Here is a 22623-nt window from a genome sequence, read left to right as displayed (position 1 = left end):
CCTCCACTCCCCCATTCCCACCTCTCCCTCACCCTCTCCCCAACCCCCACCCCCACCCCCTCCCCATCTCAGCCTTAAGCATGTTTATCTCAAGTGTCTTCTGAGACCCGTAGACTCTCCCATCTTGTCTATCGTAATTTTACTGTGGATATAAACGCAGACATGCAGTCGGGATCAGGCTCAGAAGAGACCCACCAATGCACAGTAGCTAGGGGAATGGATGTACTAAAGCACAGACCACATCCTGTTGCTCGACTTTACCCACTTTCCCACCTCCACTTCATTTCTCTCAGCCAATTTAACTCCCTGTCTTGCTTAAGTTACTCTAATTGATTCGTGGTCTGACTCCCTTCTGATTGTCTCTAGTCAGATCTGATATTTTAGCCAGTGACCTGTGGTATAAACTTGGCATATTACCGTACCTACTTGAGTCTGAGCATATTCCTGCGGCCCATTTGGAAAGTCAACCTTCAAGGCGTGTGCTCTTCCTCCTTGGCACCTTGAGGAGGCAGCAATGACATTTTGACAAATGCCTCAAGTTAGGTAGGTGCTCTATAGCAAAGAGCCAATACTGTGCAAATGTGTGTGTGTGTGTGTGTGTGTGTGTGTGTGTGTGCGCGTGCGTGTGTACGAATGTGTGTAATGAAAGGGGAATATTCTGGCTTAGCTTACACATTAAGTTCATTCAAGGTCATTCAATAGTGGCCATCTGTACAGCAGAAAAGGAGAAAACCAGATTTTCGATGTAGAAGACAGGAAATTCCAATAGTCTCAGTACGTCCTTGAAAGCTTAGCTCCTTAGAGAGCTTGAAGAGTTGGATTCATGGAGAAAAAGGAGAAAGTTCCAAGCAGCTGGAGACTGATGTCAGATGGCGGCGGCTGCTGCTGCAAGAAATGCATGCACTGATAATGGGGCCTGCAGGTACCTGCAAGTGGCTTTTCTTTTTGATCCAGGCTACCAGCCTGCTGAAGTGGCTACCTTTATGCACAGCAGGCTGTCCCTCTCTGTCCCTCCTCTCTGGAAGCCAACCTGCCCTTCCTCTGTAACTTATGCTTTACCAGTTTAAGACCTCGTGCAATTCAGCTAAGTTGACAGCCAAGGCCAACCTGTGAGACTGTAATGGCCCAGGGTTACCTTCCTTCTGGTCAAGCCTGGATACCTCAAATATGAAGTCGGGGGTATTAGCACTCTCCTCCCTCTCAACCATAAAGCTGGCTCCTCTCACTATCAATCCTAGCAAGAATTTATTACCTGGACAGTCATCAGGCCTCACTTCTTGTTAGAATTTATAAGGTTCTCCCGTACACACATCCTGACTATAACCTCTGAGTATGTAGATGAAGTATTTCCAATACCCCTGCCCTGGCCCATGGTATATGGCTACATAGACTTTGCCCTAGAGACCCTGGTTACCTCCCCATGGGCATAAATGCCCCTTTCCCTACCCTAACCCAATAAAGTTCCCGGGTGTGTTTTTTGTCTCATCCTTGGCTGAGCTCCTGAGCTACACCCACCTGCCTGGTAAGTTCTCCTCCCTGCAACCCATCTCGGTGTGTAACAGCAACATCCCTTTTATTTCTGGACATGAGAATTTGGGAGGCATTGTCCATGGAGTAACAGCCAGTGCAGTGTAGAGCACCCCCAGGCCATGGCTTCTAAGGAACAAGTATGGTTTTCATGCTGACATTTCATGTTTTGTTGTTGGAAAGAGACAGGGCTCTTGGGGTTGACATAGCTGCAAGGAGAAAGCAGGCCAAGCTCCTGATTCTCCTAGTGGAAGAGAGCCGCCAAAGGAACAGAATAGTCCACTTCAGGCTGTTATGTGGTCAGAAAGTGGGTTTCTCTTACGTTTGGGTCAATAACTAGATGGTGGCCTCATTGTTCATGGAATTAGCCAGCTCATCATAGAAAGCAAGCGACTCAGGAACCCAAGCAACAGAAACCAAGACTACATGGCATCATCGGAGCCCAATTCTCCCACCAAAATAAACATGGAATATCCAAACACACCAGAAAAGCAAGATCTAGTTTCAAAATCATTTTTGATCATGATGCTGGAGGACTTCAAGAAAGACGTGGAGAACTCCCTTAGAGAACAAGTAGAAGCCTACAGAGAGGAATCGCAAAAATGCCTGAAAGAATTCCAGGAAAACATAAATAAACAAGTAGAAACCCATAGAGAGGAGACACAAAAATCCCTGAAAGAATTCCAGGAAAACACAATCAAACAGTTGAAGGAATTAAAAATGGAAATAGAAGCAATCAAGAAAGAACACATGGAAACAACCCTGGATATAGAAAACCAAAAGAAGAGACAAGGAGCTGTAGATACAAGCTTCACCAACAGAACACAAGAGATGGAAGAGAGAATCTCAGGAGCAGAAGATTCCATAGAAATCATTGACTCAACTGTCAAAGATAATGTAAAGCAGAAAAAGCTACTGGTCCAAAACATACAGGAAATCCAGGACTCAATGAGAAGATCAAACCTAAGGATAATAGGTATAGAAGAGAGTGAAGACTCCCAGCTCAAAGGACCAGTAAATATCTTCAACAAAATCATAGAAGAAAACTTCCCTAACCTAAAAAAAGAGATACCCGTAGGCATACAAGAAGCCTACAGAACTCCAAATAGATTGGACCAGAAAAGAAACACCTCCCGTCACATAATAGTCAAAACACCAAACGCACAAAATAAAGAAAGAATATTAAAAGCAGTAAGGGAAAAAGGTCAAGTAACATGTAAGGGCAGACCTATCAGAATCACACCAGACTTTTCGCCAGAAACTATGAAGGCCAGAAGATCCTGGACAGATGTCATACAGACCCTAAGAGAACACAAATGCCAGCCCAGGTTACTGTATCCTGCAAAACTCTCAATTAACATAGATGGAGAAACCAAGATATTCCATGACAAAACCAAATTTACACAATATCTTTCTACAAATCCAGCACTACAAAGGATAATAAAGGGTAAAGCCCAACATAAGGAGGCAAGCTATACCCTAGAAGAAGCAAGAAACTAATCGTCTTGGCAACAAAACAAAGAGAAGAAAAGCACACAAACATAACCTCACATCCAAATATAAATATACATTGGGGTTGGGGATTTAGCTCAGTGGTAGAGCGCTTGCCTAGGAAGCGCAAGGCCCTGGGTTCGGTCCCCAGCTCCGAAAAAAAAATATGAATATAACAGGAAGCAATAATCACTATTCCTTGGTATCTCTCAACATCAATGGCCTCAACTCCCCAATAAAAAGACATAGATTAACAAACTGGATACACAATGAGGACCCTGCATTCTGCTGCCTACAGGAAACACACCTCAGAGACAAAGACAGACACTACCTCAGAGTGAAAGGCTGGAAAACAAATTTCCAAGCAAATGGTCAGAAGAAGCAAGCTGGAGTAGCCATTCTAATATCAAATAAAATCAATTTTTAATTAAAAGTCATCAAAAAAGATAAGGAAGGACACTTCATATTCATCAAAGGAAAAATCCACCAAGATGAACTCTCAATCCTCATCTTCGGTTGGTTTATATACAAGTGTGCAAGTTCTAGGCTTGAAAGTAAAGTGATGCTATCTGGTGCTGGATAGAGGAGCCTTATTTTTTATTATGGCAGCTTGCTATTTTTGTAACATGGTGATTTGGTTGAACACAATAAACTACAGTAGTAACTGATCTCCCCTTCTTCCTGGATGAGTGAGCAGATGATTAAATGTTGATGTCAGCATCCTTGAGCATATTCAGATGAGCTTCTGCTTCTGTTGAAAATGATGCTGTGTTTGATTGTGGTCCGAAGCTTTGAAGCACTACTTGGCATCTCCTTCCTTGGAGGTCTCACTGTTTAAACATAACAGATTTGATAGCTTGTTGCTAAGGTGAGGTCCAGCTTGTCTCCACTAGGTCATCTTCATGTGAATCCGGTGGTTATACGGTTTTGTTTTAGGGAAATTTCATTTTTTTAATAACGGTTTCAGCTGACATTCATGGAGAGAATGAATCCTTAGAACTGTGCCACTAGTGAAAGGAAATCCTGTCTAGAGTATGTTTCTTTTTTTTTTTTTTTGTTCTTTTTTTCAGAGCTGGGGACCGAACCCAGGGCCTTGCGCTTCCTAGGTAAGTGCTCTACCACTGAGCTAAGTCCCCAGCCCCTAGAGTATGTTTCTTTACAAAGCTATGTCACACCATCCTTTGGGCCCTCTGCTGGAAAAGTAGAATCAAGTCTCAAATAATGCCTTTTAAATTGTATCCTCTAGTATTATAGATGTAGGACAGTACTGTATCATACCTCTGTGGATGTAAAATAGCTTGTACCTGCTTTATGATACGTAGTAGTGACCGTGCTTTATCAGAGCTGTTTTTAATGATGTTGCTCAGAATGTTTTCTTCCCAGATGATGATTGAGAAGCTAATTTAAAAAAAAGTGGTGCCAGGTACCACAAGAGTAACAGAACTGTGCTGTTTTCTCAGGTTTTGTTTTTTTACTTTTTTTTTTTAATGCAGTGTGCTGGATGTCTCTACAGTTTTGTTCAGATGACTGCAGAACCTGGAAAAGCTGTTGCTGCTGTTGATGCATTACACACTGCTATTATTGGTCTTTTTATATAAATATAAATATAAATATATATATATATATACAGATATGTAATTTGAATTTTTGGAAACTTTAGCTGTGCTGTCAACTTTGGAAAAAAGTATCCCCGTTTACTGTGTTGAGTTGGCACTGTACAGAAATTAACAGCCATATTGGTCTAGAAATGTTGAACTTAAGTTTTTTCCATTTGTACAGGGGTAACGCACTGTATTAAATATGTAAGGTCTTATCTATGTGGGTTTGATTACAAAAACTAATAAAGTATTCTCTAAATAAAAAAAAAGAAAAAAAGAAAAAAAAGACAAGGGCACAAAAAAAAAAAAGAAAGCAAGCGACTTTCTTTTTTTTTTTTTTTTTAACTTGAGTATTTCTTATATACATTTCAAGTGTTATTCCCTTTCCCGGTTTCCGGGCAAACATCCCCCTCCCCCCTCCCCTTCCTTATGGGTGTTCCCCTCCCAACCCTCCCCCCATTGCCGCCCTCCCCCCATAGACTAGTTCACTGGGGGTTAGGTCTTAGCAGGACCCAGGGCTTCCCCTTCCACTGGTGCTCTTACTAGGATATTCATTGCTACCTATGGGGTCAGAGTCCAGGGTCAGTCCATGTATAGTCTTTAGGTAGTGGCTTAGTCCCTGGAAGCTCTGGTTGCTTGACATTGTTGTACTTTTGGGGTCTCGAGCCCCTTCAAGCTCTTCCAGTTCTTTCTCTGATTCCTTCAACGGGGGACCTATTCTCAGTTCAGTGGTTTGCTGCTGGCATTCGCCTCTGTATTTGCTGTATTCTGGCTGTGTCTCTCAGGAGAGATCTACATCCGGCTCCTGTCGGTCTGCACTTCTTTGCTTCATCCATCTTGTCTAATTGGGTGACTGTATATGTATGGGCCACATGTGGGGCAGGCTCTGAATGGGTGTTCCTTCAGTCTCTGTTTTAATCTTTGCCTCTCCCTTCCCTGCCAAGGGTATTCTTTTTCCTCATTTAAAGAAGGAGTGAAGCATTCACATTTTGATCATCCATCTTGAGTTTCGTTTGTTCTAGGGATCTAGGGTAATTCAAGCATTTGGGCTAATAGCCACTTATCAATGAGTGCATACCATGTATGTCTTTCTGTGATTGGGTTAGCTCACTCAGGATGATATTTTCCAGTTCCAACCATTTGCCTACGAATTTCATAAAGTCGTTGTTTTTGATAGCTGAGTAATATTCTGTTGTGTAGATGTACCACATTTTCTGTATCCATTCCTCTGTTGAAGGGCATCTGGGTTCTTTCCAGTTTCTGGCTATTATAAATAAGGCTGCGATGAACATAGTGGAGCACGTGTCTCTTTTGTATGTTGAGGAATCTTTTGGGTATATGCCCAAGAGAGGTATGGCTGGATCCTCAGGCAGTTCAATGTCCAATTTTCTGAGGAACCTCCAGACTGATTTCCAGAATGGTTTTACCAGTCTGCAATCCCACCAACAATGGAGGAGTGTTCCTCTTTCTCCACATCCTCGCCAGCATCTGCTGTCACCTGAGTTTTTGATCTTAGCCATTCTCACTGGTGTGAGGTGAAATCTCAGGGTTGTTTTGATTTGCATTTCCCTTATGACTAAAGATGTTGAACATTTCTTTAGGTGTTTCTCAGCCATTCGGCATTCCTCAGCTGTGAATTCTTTGTTTAGCTCTGAACCCCATTTTTTAATAGGGTTATTTGTTTCCCTGCTGTCTAACTTCTTGAGTTCTTTGTATATTTTGGATATAAGGCCTCTATCTGTTGTAGGATTGGTAAAGATCTTTTCCCAATCTGTTGGTTGCCGTTTTGTCCTAACCACAATGTCCTTTGCCTTACAGAAGCTTTGCAGTTTTATGAGATCCCATTTGTCGATTCTTGATCTTAGAGCATAAGCCATTGGTGTTTTGTTCAGGAAATTTTTTCCAGTGCCCATGTGTTCCAGATGCTTCCCTAGTTTTTCTTCTATTAGTTTGAGTGTGTCTGGTTTGATGTGGAGGTCCTTGATCCACTTGGACTTAAGCTTTGTACAGGGTGATAAGCATGGATCGATCTGCATTCTTCTACATGTTGCCCTCCAGTTGAACCAGCACTATTTGCTGAAAATGCTATCTTTTTTCCATTGGATGGTTTTGGCTCCTTTGTCAAAAATCAAGTGACCATAGGTTTGTGGGTTCATTTCTGGGTCTTCAATTCTATTCCATTGGTCTATCTGTCTGTCTCTGTACCAGTACCATGCAGTTTTTATCACTATTGCTCTGTAATACTGCTTGAGTTCAGGGATAGTGATTCCCCCTGAAGTCCTTTTATTGTTGAGGATAGCTTTAGCTATCCTGGGTTTTTTGTTATTCCAGATGAATTTGCAAATTGTTCTGTCTAACTCTTTGAAGAATTGGATTGGTATTTTGATGGGGATTGCATTGAATCTGTAGATTGCTTTTGGTAAAATGGCCATTTTTACTATATTAATCCTGCCAATCCATGAGCATGGGAGATCTTTCCATCTTCTGAGGTCTTCTTCAATTTCTTTCCTCAGTGTCTTGAAGTTCTTATTGTACAGATCTTTTACTTGCTTGGTTAAAGTCACACCGAGGTACTTTATATTATTTGGGTCTATTATGAAGGGTGTCGTTTCCCTAATTTCTTTCTCGGCTTGTTTCTCTTTTGTATAGAGGAAGGCAACTGATTTATTTGAGTTAATTTTATACCCAGCCACTTTGCTGAAGTTGTTTATCAGCTTTAGTAGTTCTCTGGTGGAACTTTTGGGATCACTTAAATATACTATCATGTCATCTGCAAATAGTGATATTTTGACCTCTTCTTTTCCGATCTGTATCCCCTTGATCTCCTTTTGTTGTCTGATTGCTCTGGCTAGAACTTCAAGAACTATATTGAATAAGTAGGGAGAGAGTGGGCAGCCTTGTCTAGTCCCTGATTTTAGTGGGATTGCTTCAAGTTTCTCTCCATTTAGTTGAATGTTAGCAACTGGTTTGCTGTATATGGCTTTTACTATGTTTAGGTATGGGCCTTGAATTCCTATTATTTCCAGGACTTTTATCATGAAGGGGTGTTGAATTTTGTCAAATGCTTTCTCAGCATCTAATGAAATGATCATGTGGTTCTGTTCTTTCAGTTTGTTTATATAATGGATCACGTTGATGGTTTTCTGTATATTAAACCATCCCTGCATGCCTGGGATGAAGCCTACTTGATCATGGTGGATGATTGTTTTGATGTGCTCTTGAATTCGGTTTGCCAGAATTTTATTGAGTATTTTTGCGTCGAATTTCATAAGGGAAATTGGTCTGAAGTTCTCTTTCTTTGTTGTGTCTTTGTGTGGTTTAGGTATAAGAGTAATTGTGGCTTCATAGAAGGAATTCGGTAGGGCTCCATCTGTTTCAATTTTGTGGAATAGTTTGGATAATATTGGTATGAGGTCTTCTATGAAGGTTTGATAGAATTCTGCACTAAACCCGTCTGGACCTGGGCTCTTTTTGGTTGGGAGACCTTTAATGACTGCCTCTATTTCCTTAGGAGTTATCGGGTTGTTTAACTGGTTTATCTGTTCCTGATTTAACTTCGATACCTGGTATCTGTCTAGGAAATTGTCCATTTCCTGAAGATTTTCAAGTTTTGTTGAATATAGGTTTTTATAGTAAGATCTGATGATTTTTTGAATTTCCTCTGAATCTGTAGTTATGTCTCCCTTTTCATTTCTGATTTTGTTAATTTGGACGCACTCTCTGTGTCCTCTCGTTAGTCTGGCTAAGGGTTTATCTATCTTGTTGATTTTCTCAAAGAACCAACTTTTGGTTCTGTTGATTCTTTCTATGGTCCTTTTTGTTTCTACTTGGTTGATTTCAGCTCTGAGTTTGATTATTTCCTGCCTTCTACTCGGCCTGGGTGTATTTGCTTCTTTTTGTTCTAGAGCTTTTAGGTGTGCTGTCAAGCTGCTGACATATGCTCTTTCCTGTTTCTTTCTGCAGGCACTCAGCGCTATGAGTTTTCCTCTTAGCACAGCTTTCATTGTGTCCCATAAGTTTGGGTATGTTGTATCTTCATTTTCATTAAATTCTAAAAAGTTTTTAATTTCTTTCTTTATTTCTTCCTTGACCAGGTTATCATTGAGTAGAGCATTGTTCAATTTCCACGTATATGTGGGCATTCTTCCCTTATTGTTATTGAAGACCAGTTTTAGGCCGTGGTGGTCCGATAGCACGCATGGGATTATTTCTATCTTTCTGTACCTGTTGAGGCCCGTTTTTTGACCAATTATATGGTCAATTTTGGAGAAAGTACCATGAGGAGCTGAGAAGAAGGTGTATCCTTTTGCTTTAGGATAGAATGTTCTATAAATATCCGTTAAGTCCATTTGGCTCATGACTTCTCTTAGTCTGTCGACATCACTGTGTAATTTCTGTTTCCATGATCTGTCCATTGATGAGAGTGGGGTGTTGAAATCTCCCACTATTATTGTGTGAGATGCAATGTGTGTTTTGAGCTTTAGTAAGGTTTCTTTTACGTATGTAGGTGCCCTTGTATTTGGGGCATAGATATTTAGTATTGAGAGTTCATCTTGGTGGATTTTTTCTTTGATGAATATGAAGTGTCCTTCCTTATCTTTTTTGATGACTTTTAGTTGGAAATTGATTTTATTTGATATTAGAATGGCTACTCCAGCTTGCTTCTTCTGACCATTTGCTTGGAAAATTGTTTTCCAGCCTTTCACTCTGAGGTAGTGTCTGTCTTTGTCTCTGAGGTGTGTTTCCTGTAGGCAGTAGAATGCAGGGTCCTCGTTGCGTATCCAGTTTGTTAATCTATGTCTTTTTATTGGGGAGTTGAGGCCATTGATATTGAGAGATATTAAGGAATAGTGATTATTGCTTCCCGTTATATTCATATTTGGATGTGAGGTTATGTTTGTGTGCTTTCATTCTCTTTGTTTTGTTGCCAAGACGATTAGTTTCTTGCTTCTTCTAGGGTATAGCTTGCCTCCTTATGTTGGGCTTTACCATTTATTATCCTTTGTAGTGCTGGATTTGTAGAAAGATATTGTGTAAATTTGGTTTTGTCATGGAATATCTTGGTTTCTCCATCAATGTTAATTGAGAGTTTTGCTGGATACAGTAACCTGGGCTGGCATTTGTGTTCTCTTAGGGTCTGTATGACATCAGTCCAGGATCTTCTGGCCTTCATAGTTTCTGGCGAAAAGTCTGGTGTGATTCTGATAGGTCTGCCTTTATATGTTACTTGACCTTTTTCCCTTACTGCTTTTAATATTCTTTCTTTATTTTGTGCGTTTGGTGTTTTGACTATTATGTGACGGGAGGTGTTTCTTTTCTGGTCCAATCTATTTGGAGTTCTGTAGGCTTCTTGTATGTCTATGGGTATCTCTTTTTTTAGGTTAGGGAAGTTTTCTTCTATGATTTTGTTGAAGATATTTACTGTTCCTTTGAGCTGGGAGTCTTCACTCTCTTCTATACCTATTATCCTTAGGTTTGATCTTCTCATTGAGTCCTGGATTTCCTGTATGTTTTGGACCAGTAGCTTTTTCTGCTTTACATTATCTTTGACAGTTGAGTCAATGATTTCTATGGAATCTTCTGCTCCTGAGATTCTCTCTTCCATCTCTTGTGTTCTGTTGGTGAAGCTTGTATCTACAGCTCCTTGTCTCTTCTTTTGGTTTTCTATATCCAGGGTTGTTTCCATGTGTTCTTTCTTGATTGCTTCTATTTCCATTTTTAATTCCTTCAACTGTTTGATTGTGTTTTCCTGGAATTCTTCCAGGGATTTTTGTGTCTCCTCTCTATGGGCTTCTACTTGTTTATTTATGTTTTCCTGGAATTCTTTCAGGCATTTTTGCGATTCCTCTCTGTAGGCTTCTACTTGTTCTCTAAGGGAGTTCTTCACGTCTTTCTTGAAGTCCTCCAGCATCATGATCAAAAATGATTTTGAAACTAGATCTTGCTTTTCTGGTGTGTTTGGATATTCCATGTTTGTTTTGATGGGAGAATTGGGCTCCGATGGTGCCATGTAGTCTTGGCTTCTGTTGCTTGGGTTCCTGTGCTTGCCTCTCGCCATCAGATTATTTCCAGTGTTACTTTGTTCTGCTATTTCTGACAGTGGCTAGACTGTCCTATAAGCCTGTGTGTCAGGAGTGCTGTAGACCTGTTTTCCTCTCTTTCAGTCAGTTATGGGGACAGAGTGTTCTGCTTTCGGGCGTGTAGTTTTTCCTCTCTACAGGTCTTCAGCTGTTCCTGTGGCCCTGTGTCTTGAGTTCACCAGGCAGCTTTCTTGCAGCAGAAAATTTGGTCTTACCTGTGGTCCCGAGGCTCAAGTTCGCTCGTGGGGTGCTGCCCACAGGCTCTCTGCAGCGGCAGCAACCAGGAAGACCTGTGCCACCACTTCTGGGACCTTCAGTGCACCAGGGTTCCAGATGGTCTTTGGCTTTTTCCTCTGGCATCCGAGATGTGTGTGCAGAGAGCAGTCTCTTCTGGTTTCCCAGGCTTGTCTGCCTCTCTGAAGGTTTAGCTCTCCCTCCCACGGGATTTGGGTGCAGAGAACTGTTTATCAGGTCTGTTTCCTTCAGGTTCCCACGGTGTCTCAGGCAGGGGTCCTGCCGCTCCTGGGCCCTCCCCCACGGGAGCCCAGAGGCCTTATACAGTTTCCTCTTGGGCCAGGAATGTGGGCAGGGGTGAGCAGTGTTGGTGGTCTCTTCCGCTCTGCAGCCTCAGGAGTGCCCACCTGACCAGGCGGTTGGGTCTCTCTCGCAAGCGACTTTCTTATCTTTAGGACAAAGTTTAAATTCTCTACTGTAGCTGATGAGGTCAGGGAAGCTTTGTTATAATCAGGGCATAATTTAAGCCCTTTCTTTTATTCAAGAGAGAATTTAAATTTAAATGTGGCTTATGCTCTAGGGGGTCCTCAGCCTCATCCCTGTGGTTATGGCCACAGTTTTCAGGGCAGTTCCACAATGGCTTCAGATTCTGCTCCCTCAGTAGAACCAAGTGCTTAACCTCTTTTGTCTTCGTTTGCCTTAAAAGAAGGAGACAATTTTTGTTGAGTTATGAAAGTCTGACATTTTAGTGAGATAGCTTGCCACTATCACAGGTGCAAGCTGAAGACAGAAGGCTCCTAGTTCAGACATCAGTTCGGCAGTCAGCATCAGTGTCAGGTTAAATCAGTTTTTCCAGTCCTCCAACATCTCCAGGGCAATGCTAGTCCAGACAGCAGTCCTGCAAGACAGCAAGTTTGCATCACAACTGTTAAATCCTGAGCTCAGGCTTCCTAACTCCTTTTGTTGGGCTACGGGTAAAAGAGCATGAACTTTTTTGCAGCAGGAAACATTATTTTTATAGAAAGCAATGGGAGAAGACACGGTCTTTGTGAAAGTTGTTTGTAATCCCATCGACCTTGAGAAAAGAACCTGGAATGAAAACTGCCAGTGCCTTTGTTCATGAAATTTGCAGAAACATAAGACAACTATGGAGAGATGACTCCCAACAATATTGGCTATGCCACTAGATTGATGTGAGGATGGACTAGTCACTCCCTGAAATGATTTAGAGTGACATATAAACTCCTAAGAAATGAGCCATTATTTCTATGTATTTTGTCTTAGTTAGGGTTTTATTCCTGTGATAAAATAACCATGACCAAAGGAAAGAGTTTATTTGGCTTACCCTTCCATATCATTGTTTCATCATCAAAGAAGTCAACTCAAACAGGATAAGTACCTGATGTAGAGGCTATGTAGGGGTGCTGCTTACTGGCTTGCTCTCTATGGCTTGCTCAACCCGCTTTCTTACAGAACCCAAGACCCCCAGCCCAGAGATGACACCATCCACAATGGATTGGGCACTTCCCCATCAATCATTACGAAAATTCTCTACAGGCTGACCCACAGCCCAATCTTATGGAAGCATTTCTTAATAGAGTGTTTTTTCTCTCAGATGCCTATTGTTTATGTCAAGCTGACATAAATTTAGCCAACACAACTGAACCTCTGTCAATTTGACACATAAATACATTGCTGTTAAACTACAACCTTTCCTTTTTTATTTATCCTCAAGATCTCACATTAAAAACACAAATAACTTTAAAGGTCCCACAATCTTTGCAAAGTCATTAAACACATTAAAATTTCAGTCTCTTTAAAATATCCAATGCATTTAAAAATCCAAAATGTCTTTTGAAATTTCAAAGTCTTTTCAGTTGTGGGCTCCTGTAAAAATAAAAATTAGATCAAATACCTTCTCACTTTAAGAGGGAAAAATCAGGGCACAGTCACACTTGTAACAAAGCAAAACCAGACTCCCAACACTGTAAATGAAGAAACATCGAATGTTCTGAACCCACTTACGATCTTTTGGGCTCCTCCAAAGGGCTTGGGTCACTGTTCTAGCTCTGTGCTTTGCACTTTGTCTTCTAGGTCTGGCTCGGTCTACTCCACTGCTGGTGGTATTCTTGGTGGTATTCTTGGTGGTCATCCCTTGGTACCAGCATCTGAAAAACTCCTGAGATTTTCTGTTGCCACTGGGCTGTACTTTCACAAATAGCCTCTCATAAGTCCTCTTCATAGTTCCAAGTCTCAACTTCTCTGCATGACCTTCAATTCTGGCCTTCACTGAGGCTGCACCAATGTCTTCCCCTGACCTCTCACATTGCCAAATCTCAGGTGCTCTCCATAGCCCCTTCAAAACCAGTACTACCTGGGTGACTCTTTCACTGTCAAATTTGGCTGTCAGTTCAAGATTCAATCTTAGCCACCTCTAGAACACAGCTTCTATGTGCTGACTCTCAGGAAACATTTCCTGAAGATTTTACATCAACTATGTTGTCTCTTCTTATTCATGGCTAATTTCTTAGCTTCAGGTAAAAGCATCAATTGTCCCAGTAATGCAAAGGTTTTACTTCAATGGTGCTGGTCTCTTATTAATCAGAGCTGACTTTTCAGCCCCGGTTGACCAGAAAGACAGAACCTTAATTTAAAATAGCAAAGGCCCTTATAGAGTAAACTTCCCTCTGAAACAAGCCCAGCCTCACCTCCCTATTCTACACCATTCTCACCATTCTTATCGTCCAAGCACCTACAAAATATCCCACTGAACTCTCAACACTCCATGGCCTTTCTAGCCCAAAGTTCTAAAATCCTTCCCCAACCCTTCCCTAGACATGGTCATATTTGCCACAGCAATACCTCATACACTAGTGCCACCATGTCTCAGTTTGCTTTTCTGTTACTGTGATGAGACACCATGACCAAAAATCAAGCTGTGGAAGAAAGGGTTTCTTTGGCTTATACTTCCACAGCATCGTTCATCATTGAAGAAAGTCGGGACAGGAACTCAAGCATAACAGGAACCTGGAGACAGGAGTCAATGTAGAGTCCATGGAGTTGCTGCTTACTGGCTTGCTCCCCATGACTTGATCAGTCTGCTTTCTTAAAGAACCCAGGACCACTAACCCAGGGGGCTCCACCCATGATAGAATATGCCCTCCCCCAGCAGTCACTAATTAAGAAAATGCTATACAGCTGGCCCACAGTCTGATTTTATGGAGACATTTTCTCAATAGGGGTTTCTTCCTCAGTTGACATAAATACAATCAGGTCATAGACTAACTCCCCCCTCCTTTATATTAACCATGCTAGATTGCTTTCATTTCCTCAAACTTTACATCTTTTGTCTCTGGACCTCCAAACTAATCAGTGGTAGAATGCTTGACTTTCTCTCACATCTACCCTACTTCTGCTTCTCCAGTTTTGGTCCTAACCCATGTCCAAGTGCCCCTGATGTGTGGTAATTATAGTACAACCACTTTGATACTATTTAGCACCCCTGAGTGGTGACATGTGCTAAAGTGCCTTCAATAGGCCCAAACTGTAAGCTCTGGGAAGGCAGAGCATCCATGAATCAATGGGTCGTCATTCTGCTTGGCTTAGAAAACAGTGACCTCTGTAGCAGGTGTGTGTAGATCCATTTACTTGATCCCACCTCTAAGAACCCCCATATTTTGCACACAGCTTTTAAAAATTTCAAAGTACAGAAAGACAATCTGAATGTTGCTTGAATCAGGTGAGTCTGGTAGGTGGGTCAGCTATGGTAAGTGGAGGGAGTTACATAGGATAGGAATAGCTAATGACAATCCCAATATAGGGACATCCAACTGACAGTCACCACCATGGATTGTCTCCTGAGAACAAGCTCAACCTGCACTTTATTCAGACTCCAGACTCATCTCCTCCTTTTCTTTCCCACACTCTCTAGAACTATTTGAGTATTAAGTTATATCCCTTCTTTGTACCCGTCTTTACTGTGATTTGTGACTCTGCAACCCACATCTTCTTCAGCAGTATTGTCCTTCTTCTCCAGCGAGAAGCATTGGAGGAAGCCCATAGCAAAGGGATGGGGAAGGAATCTTCTCTGTCCAGCAGCTGTCTGCCTTTGTCTGCGTTTCTTCCATCCCTTCTTGCTCACCCCTTACAGAAATAGCCTTGTCACATGTGCTCAGACACTAACACCAGTATCAGCCAGGTGATGATACCTGTCCTGGAGTGTGGAGATGCTGATACAAGGGTCTTTTCCTCTGAGCACGAGGCAGTAGGACCAACATTCCTATGCTCTGTTCTCGAAGGCCTGAGCATCAGTTCTCTGTAGTGCCTACCCTGCGCTTTTGTGCTTGATTCTAACTTTTTTCCAGTTCTCAGATGGCAGCTGCTTTCTGAGATTCCCCACATCTGTGATGATGTATTATTCTCATACCTTCTTCCTCTCCCTCTCCCTCTCCCTCTTCCTCTCCCTTTCCAGCTCTCCCTCCTTCCTCATTTAACTTTGTAATAACTGTCTCTGTGAGTGACTGGTATGATTTCTGCTCCTTGACTGGGAATTGGCTGGTATAAGGTACATTTTTCTAAAATGTAAGTCTTATCACATAATTCTTTGCTTAAAGTGCCCCAGCAAACATCCATGCTCACAGCAGTGATGCTCACAATAGTCCAGGGAAGAAACAACCAAAATGTTCAAGTCAAACAAATGAAATGTGGTGTAGCTACATAGTGAGATATTCTTTAATATTGAAAAGGAACCAAAATCTAGTACAAGTTCCAACACACATTGTATTAACTAAATCAGGGCTAATAGGGCAAACACTGTGTTCTTGTACCTGAGGGACAGGCATATGACAGTAGGCATATGTCAGTGTCTTGTACATAGGGACAGGCAGGTGTAAATGGTACTTGGGAGTTGGAAGAATGGGGAGTAACTATTTAATGAGTAAACAACTATTCCTTGTACTAATGAAAACATTTTGGAACCTGACTGTGGTTATACAGTAATATGAATATGGTAAATGCCGTAGAAATGAATACTTAAAATGGTAAATGTAGTGACGTTTTACATATTTCACTAAAATAAAATGAGTTCCTCCTGAGGATTGAGAGATAGCTCAGTGCAGAGCATTCTGCTTACAGAGAACCTGAGTTTGGTTCCTAGCACCCACATCAGGCAGCTCACAAGTGTTTATAACTCCAACTCCAGAGTGATATGATGCTTCTGGCCTGGGTGGTACCCATACTAATGTGACCCCTACACACACACACACATACACACACACACACACACACACACACACACACACACACACACACACACACACACACGTGTCCGTGCATGCATGCGCCCATAGTTTTTTAAAAGCCTGGATTTCAGTGTAGATATTCCCCTTCCCCTCTGTTTTCTTCTCCTCCTTTGCCTTTGTTGAAATCATGGTATAGTGCAGTCTGAACCTTGAGTTTCTGATCCTCTGGTTGGAATTTGTCATGCATGCACCACCGTTCCTGGTCAACATGGACATCTTTTTCAAATCCCTTCCAGATTTATGTTGGTCATCCATATGCCATTTCTCTTTTTATTCCATTGATGAAATCCAGAAATGTTAGAGTTAATGCCTGTCACTACTCTACCTCTGGTCCTCTACTTTGTTTTAGAAGACTGACTTATTTTTCCATGGAGAATTTGGGATCACATATCACCCCATCAACAGTTGATTGAGGGAGAATTACTGGGGCAAAACACATACTTAAAGGTCCAGAAAATCCTTCTTGCCTTATACACCATTCCAGTGATGGGACCTTCATAAGGTTGCCCCCACATTCTGCTTCACCTGAGGAATGAGCACAGTTCAGATAGTTTGCCTAAGAGTGAACAACATGAAGAAGTGGCAGGTCAGCCTGGTACTTGCTCTTGCTTGGCGAGTCATGCCTATACAGAAGCTCCCTGTCAGATGCTTCTAGGTAAACCTTCTCAATATGTGATCCCAGTTTCTCAGCTCAAAGAAGGAAGACCCATTTACTCAGTGAAATTTAATGCTTGATTAATCGAATTGGCTGTAGTTTGCTTATAAATGTTATGATTTAAATAGTGACAAAATAAGATAGTACTTTTAAAATGACTACTGTAGGGGCATTTAAAAGGAAAAATATAGTCACAATCTGAGAGAGAGTGAGAGAGAGAGAGAGAGAGAGAGAGAGAGAGAGAGAGAGAGGTGGAGGTTAATCAATAAATGAGTTCTGAGGATTTATCTACTTCTGGATCTTTCAGTCACAAACTCTTAGTGACTTGGGACACAGGGAAATACAGGAATAACACAAAGGAAGCCAGTCTCCAGTTCTGCTCAGTAGGTGGTCACCGTTGTGTGTCTCCATCTTTCTCGTTGTACAGTAGGGATGACAAATGCTTGCCTCAGATGATTACCTTGCTACTTATCTAAGAACAGAGTTTATTTTATACTAAGCATTTGATATTTTTGATGGTTCTTACCTGTGTATATTCTTCCATAAACCCAGGCTTTAACAGGATAGTGCTGAAGATGGACATATACCATCATTAAAAGAGGGGATGCTGGGAAATTTGAGGGAAGAAGCAGAATATTCTACTTTGGACAGTGACTAACACGTCATTTCACATGCCAGCATCCAGCCCATCCAAAAACTCTGATTTCTATGTTTAAGCTGTTTTTTTTTTTTACTTTTTTTCTTTTCTTTTATAGGATATTGTCTTTATTTACACTTCAAATGTTATCCCCTTTCCTGGTTTCCCCTCTGGAAATACTCCATCCCATACCCCAACCACTGCCTCCATAAGCCTGCTCCCTCACCTACCCACCCACTTCCTCCCGTGTCCCTGCCCTGGCATTCCCCTGCACTGGGGCATCAAGCCTTCACAGGATGAAGGGCCTTTTAATTTAGACTTTATTGTTATCTATATGCAATTATGTAGGTTCAGGTCTTTTATTTCAAATACTAAGTGTATATTTGATCCTTCTGAATTTGTTTATATTCTTCATATAATAAGAGATTAAGTCCACTATAAATAATGACTTAATATGACTATGGTGGCAATAATGATTATTATACTTCAAATTTATCAAGCACCTTTTACACCAGGAACTATGCCAAATTAGTTATACACATTATCTCAACTAATCAAGCCATGCTTCTATTGAGAGGGTGATATTAGGGGGCTAATATCTCAGAACATAAATCAGAGGCTTTGTGAAGTAAATTAATTGGTCCAAGAGCTTTTTAAAAAATGGGATATTTACAATTCATATTTACTTCTGCCATGCTATCAATAATATTTCTAAGGGCCAGAATGAGGGTTCAATAGGTAATTGTACTTGCTACCAAGCCTAATGAGTTGAGGTTTTTAACCAGGGGACCTATATGGTAGGATGAGAGAATTCACTCCCCCTAGATGTTTTAGACCACTCAGGTGCCCTTTTCCTAACATGCATGTGTACACCAACACACACACACACACTCTCTCACACATACACACTCACACACACATACACACACAAAATCAATAAATGAAAACATATCGGTAACAGTAATAAAGAAAATAGGACATATATTTGAGAAAGAGAGATGAGAAAGAATCAATAGCATATATGATAACATGGACAGAGGAAAGGACACACATTCTCAACCCCAAACAGAGAGCTATAAGCAAGTAAAGATTACTTGGAGAGGGAGAGATATTATTCTCCAGGAATGAGAACAATTGGTTTTCCAATAGCAAGAAGTCAGCTCCCAGAACATGTTATACTGTACAGATCGAACAGGCTATATTTAGCAATATAAATGTATACAAACATACATATATTATACTATATATGTATATATATGTACATCCATGTACATAAGAACAATAAATGGAAAAAGAGGCAATAAATATGAAAGACAGCAAGGAGGAATATATGGGAGGGTTTAGAGGGAGGGAAGCTAAGGTGATCAATGATGCAATTTTGCTATAATTGCAAAGAAAAGAAATATTTCTCGGGTAATAATATATTAGCCATCTATACTATATTGTTTAAGCTTATCATTTTTTCTTAATTACTATTTAGGATAAATAGGATATGTTTATCCTTACAACTTCTTTGTAAATGGCTAGAGGAAATGATATTAGAATCTAATATGTAAATACAACAAAATTATAAATGTATATGTATTTTTCTTGGTTTTTATATATTCTTTGTTTTTATTGGATATTTTTTATCTACATTTCAGATGTTATTCCCTTTCCTGGTTTCCCATCCATAAATCCCTTATCCTATCCCCACTCCCGCTTCTTCTATGAGGGTGTTCCCCCTCCTCAGCCACTCCCCCTTCCCATCTTCTCATCCTGATATTCCGCTACACTGGGGGTCTCTCCTCCCATTGGTGCCCAACAAGGCCATCCTCTGCTACATATGCAGCTGAAGCCATGGGTCTGTCCATGTGTACCCTTTGGGTAGAGGTTTAGTCCCTGGGAGCTCTGGTTGGTTGGTATTGTTGTTCTTATGGGGTTGCAAGCCCCTTCAGCTCCTTCGGTCCTTTCTCTAACTCCTCCAACAGGAGCCTCATTCTCAGTTCAATGGTTTGCTGCTAGCATTCGCCTCTGTATTTGTCATGTTCTGGCTGAGCCTCTCAGGAGACAGCTATATCAGGCGCCTGTCAGCATGCACTTCTTGGCTTCATCAATATTGTCTAGCTTTGATGGCTGTATGTATATGGGCTGGATCCCCAGGAGGGTCAGACTCTGAATGGCCATTCCTTCAGTCTCTGCTCCAACTTTGCTCCTCCTATGAATATTTTTGCTCTTCCTTTTAAGAAGGACTGAAGCATCTGCAACTTCTTGAGTTGTCATTCTTCTTGAGTTTCATGTGGTCTGTGAATTGTATCTTGGGTAATTTGAACTTTTGGACTAATATCTACCTATCAATGAGTGCATACCATGTGTGTTTTTCTGTGATTGGGTTACCTCACTCAGGATTATATTTTCTAGTTCCATCCATTTGCCTATGAATTTCATGAAGGCATTGTTTTTGATAGCTGAGTAATATTCCATTGTGTAGATGTACCACATTTTCTGTATCCATTCCTCTGTTGAAGGGCATTTGGGTTCTTTCCAGCTTCTGGCTATTATAAATAAGGCTGCTATGAACATAGTGGAGCACGTGTCTTTGTTGTATGTTGGAACATCTTTTGGGTATATGCCCAGGAGAGGTATAGCTGGGTCCTCAGGTAGTTCAATGTCCAATTTTCTGAGGAAATCCAGACTGATTTCCAGAGTGGTTGTACCAGTCTGCAATCCCACCAACAATGGAGGAGTGTTCCTCTTTCTCCACATCCTGGCCAGCATCTGTTGTCACCTGAATTATGTTTAAGCTCTTAAGGAGGCCATTCTAATGCTAAGCCGTGGTAGAGCAGGTGAGACTGGGTATTATGACTTAAGACAATCGCTTCCATCTTGCCTGAACAGGCATTTAAATATCACCAGGGCAGATGGGTTAAATGGTGCATTGTGACAAAATTTTCCTAATGAGAGGCAACACATACATGTCTAGGTACCTCAGAAAGGTAGACCAAAGTAAGGATATCACCCACATCCAGCTTGGTGAACCAGCGAATTTTATTGAGGTTATTTGCAGGGGTCTGGGCAAGCAGTTAACACAGGAACAGAATGAACTCAAACAGCTACATCAAGAAGGCATAGGTGACAGCTCACAAAAGCTAGAGACGTGAAGCATACTGCACAACCTGAAGGAAGCTCAACAAACTGGATGCTTCCTTTCCAGGAGCCTAAGTTGTTCAGAGCCCCTTCCAGAGGGCTGGGCTGCTCTTTATTTCTTCTGGGCAGTTTTGCTGGCTTCTGCTTCTTTCTGGTTCTTGTCTCAGGGTTTTCTTTGCATCTTGGCTTGTCTGAGGGTGACTCTGAGCAGTATTTATTCTTTGATTACTGGTGGGGAGGGTAGAAGCCTAGTGAATCTGGTTAGGCTCAGGGACTTCCTGAAGCCATTTCAGTTGTTTACTGCCAGAGTTAATGAAGCTTCGCTGCTGGATGGAGTGTTTCACATGTGTCCCACCAGAATATTCTTTTGTTTCACCTACTTGTAAACATCCTGTCCTAAAATACATAGCTGTTTTACTTTTCTTTTATATCCTAGGTCTTAACAAGTTTCCCTCAAAACCTCAGTACAAGAGACATTTGAACCTAGATGTCTAGTTTATACCAAGTCTGCCTGTTTTGAATGGACTCTATTGGTTATTGGACACCTCTGTGCAAGTTTCCCCCTTTGAAAATGGGGATAGCAATGAGGCTTACTTTATAGGACTGATATGAGGGTTCTTTAAGCTGATAATTGAAAAGTGTTGAAAAACTGTCACCTAGAACCTGGTTAGTGCTGTCTGAATAAACAGCCGTAGACTATTGGCATGTGTAATAAGCTGCCGTCTCATTGCAACCTCTGATCTGTGGGAGGTAAGCAGTGCATAGTTACCTAACATTTCACTTCAAGGATCTGTCATGTTGATGTCCCACGTCCATTGAGTGTGTGAGATTTACTGGTAAACATTTCATGTCCTTCCTAAACAATAGTAGGAGAATGAAGATGTAGACTTGTCTGCTCGATCGTACTGTAAATCAGATTAGAAAGAGTGCCACCAGCATTTCCAGGAGACGGGCAAAGGGGACGAATGAAATAGACTTCTTGATGAAAGACAAAACCTGTGGCATGCCTAGCAACAGAATGGTTGAGGGCATGTCATAAGATAGGATTTGACACCGTAGGAGTGAAATGTAACATGGTTGGTGTTGGGGTTTAAATCTCGGCTTGCACCGGGACAGAACACACCAAGCCAACATGGTTCCACGTGGAAAGGTTTAATAAGAGAAGAAGAGTAGGAGAGGAAAGGTCAGCCATGAGCATGTAGAGGGAAGGAGGTAGGAGATGGGGAGAGAAGTGGCAAAGGGAAGGGGACAGAGAACAGAGAAGAGTAAGGGCAAGAGAAAGAGGGAGAGGAGGGGCAAACAGCCCCTTATATAGTCAGGCACAGGTGGCTGTTGCCAGGCAACTGTGGGGCAGAGCATACCTGGCTGTTGCCAAGTAGCTATGGGGGTGGAGCTTAGACAGAATACCAACAGTTGGCATGGCCTCTGCTCACCCCCATCTTCTGTTTCCCATGGAGTTAGAATAGGCAATATCCAAGAGGAAAAATGTTAGGGTACAGGATTAGCCACACAAACCATTCAGATACCAATCTCAGTCAGGCATCGATGGTTTATTGAACCCACACTCCAAGACTGATTAATCATGGCTATAGCCAGAAGTCAGGATCCAGAACTGCCACCATTAGCAGTCCTCAGAAGCAGATTTTATATGGGAAAAACAACAAGCAGGTGCATTTGAAACATTGGCGACATATAGGCTATCTAGACAAAGCAGCACCGACTGACATCTAACTGGGTCTAGAAGCAAGGAGGCTAGGGGCATCTCGGAATTCCACAAGGCTCAGTGACAAAATACTGAAAGGTTGTTTTTAGTCAGGATAAAGATCAATAAGTTAAGCTAAGGTTATGAGCTGCAATCTGAAGGTTGATGGCCTACAGAGAGCTATTGTCACGTTTTAATAGCTAACAAAAGGTGTCGAGCCCAGATTTTCTTGGCAAAATGGCAGCAAAGGCTGCCAACTGCCTCCAACAATAA

Source organism: Rattus norvegicus, chromosome 20 (assembly GCF_021556685.1).
Source record: "Rattus norvegicus strain SHRSP/BbbUtx chromosome 20, alternate assembly SHRSP_T2T, whole genome shotgun sequence".
NCBI lineage: Eukaryota > Metazoa > Chordata > Mammalia > Rodentia > Muridae > Rattus > Rattus norvegicus.
Note: the sequence above shows the minus strand (reverse complement) of the source record.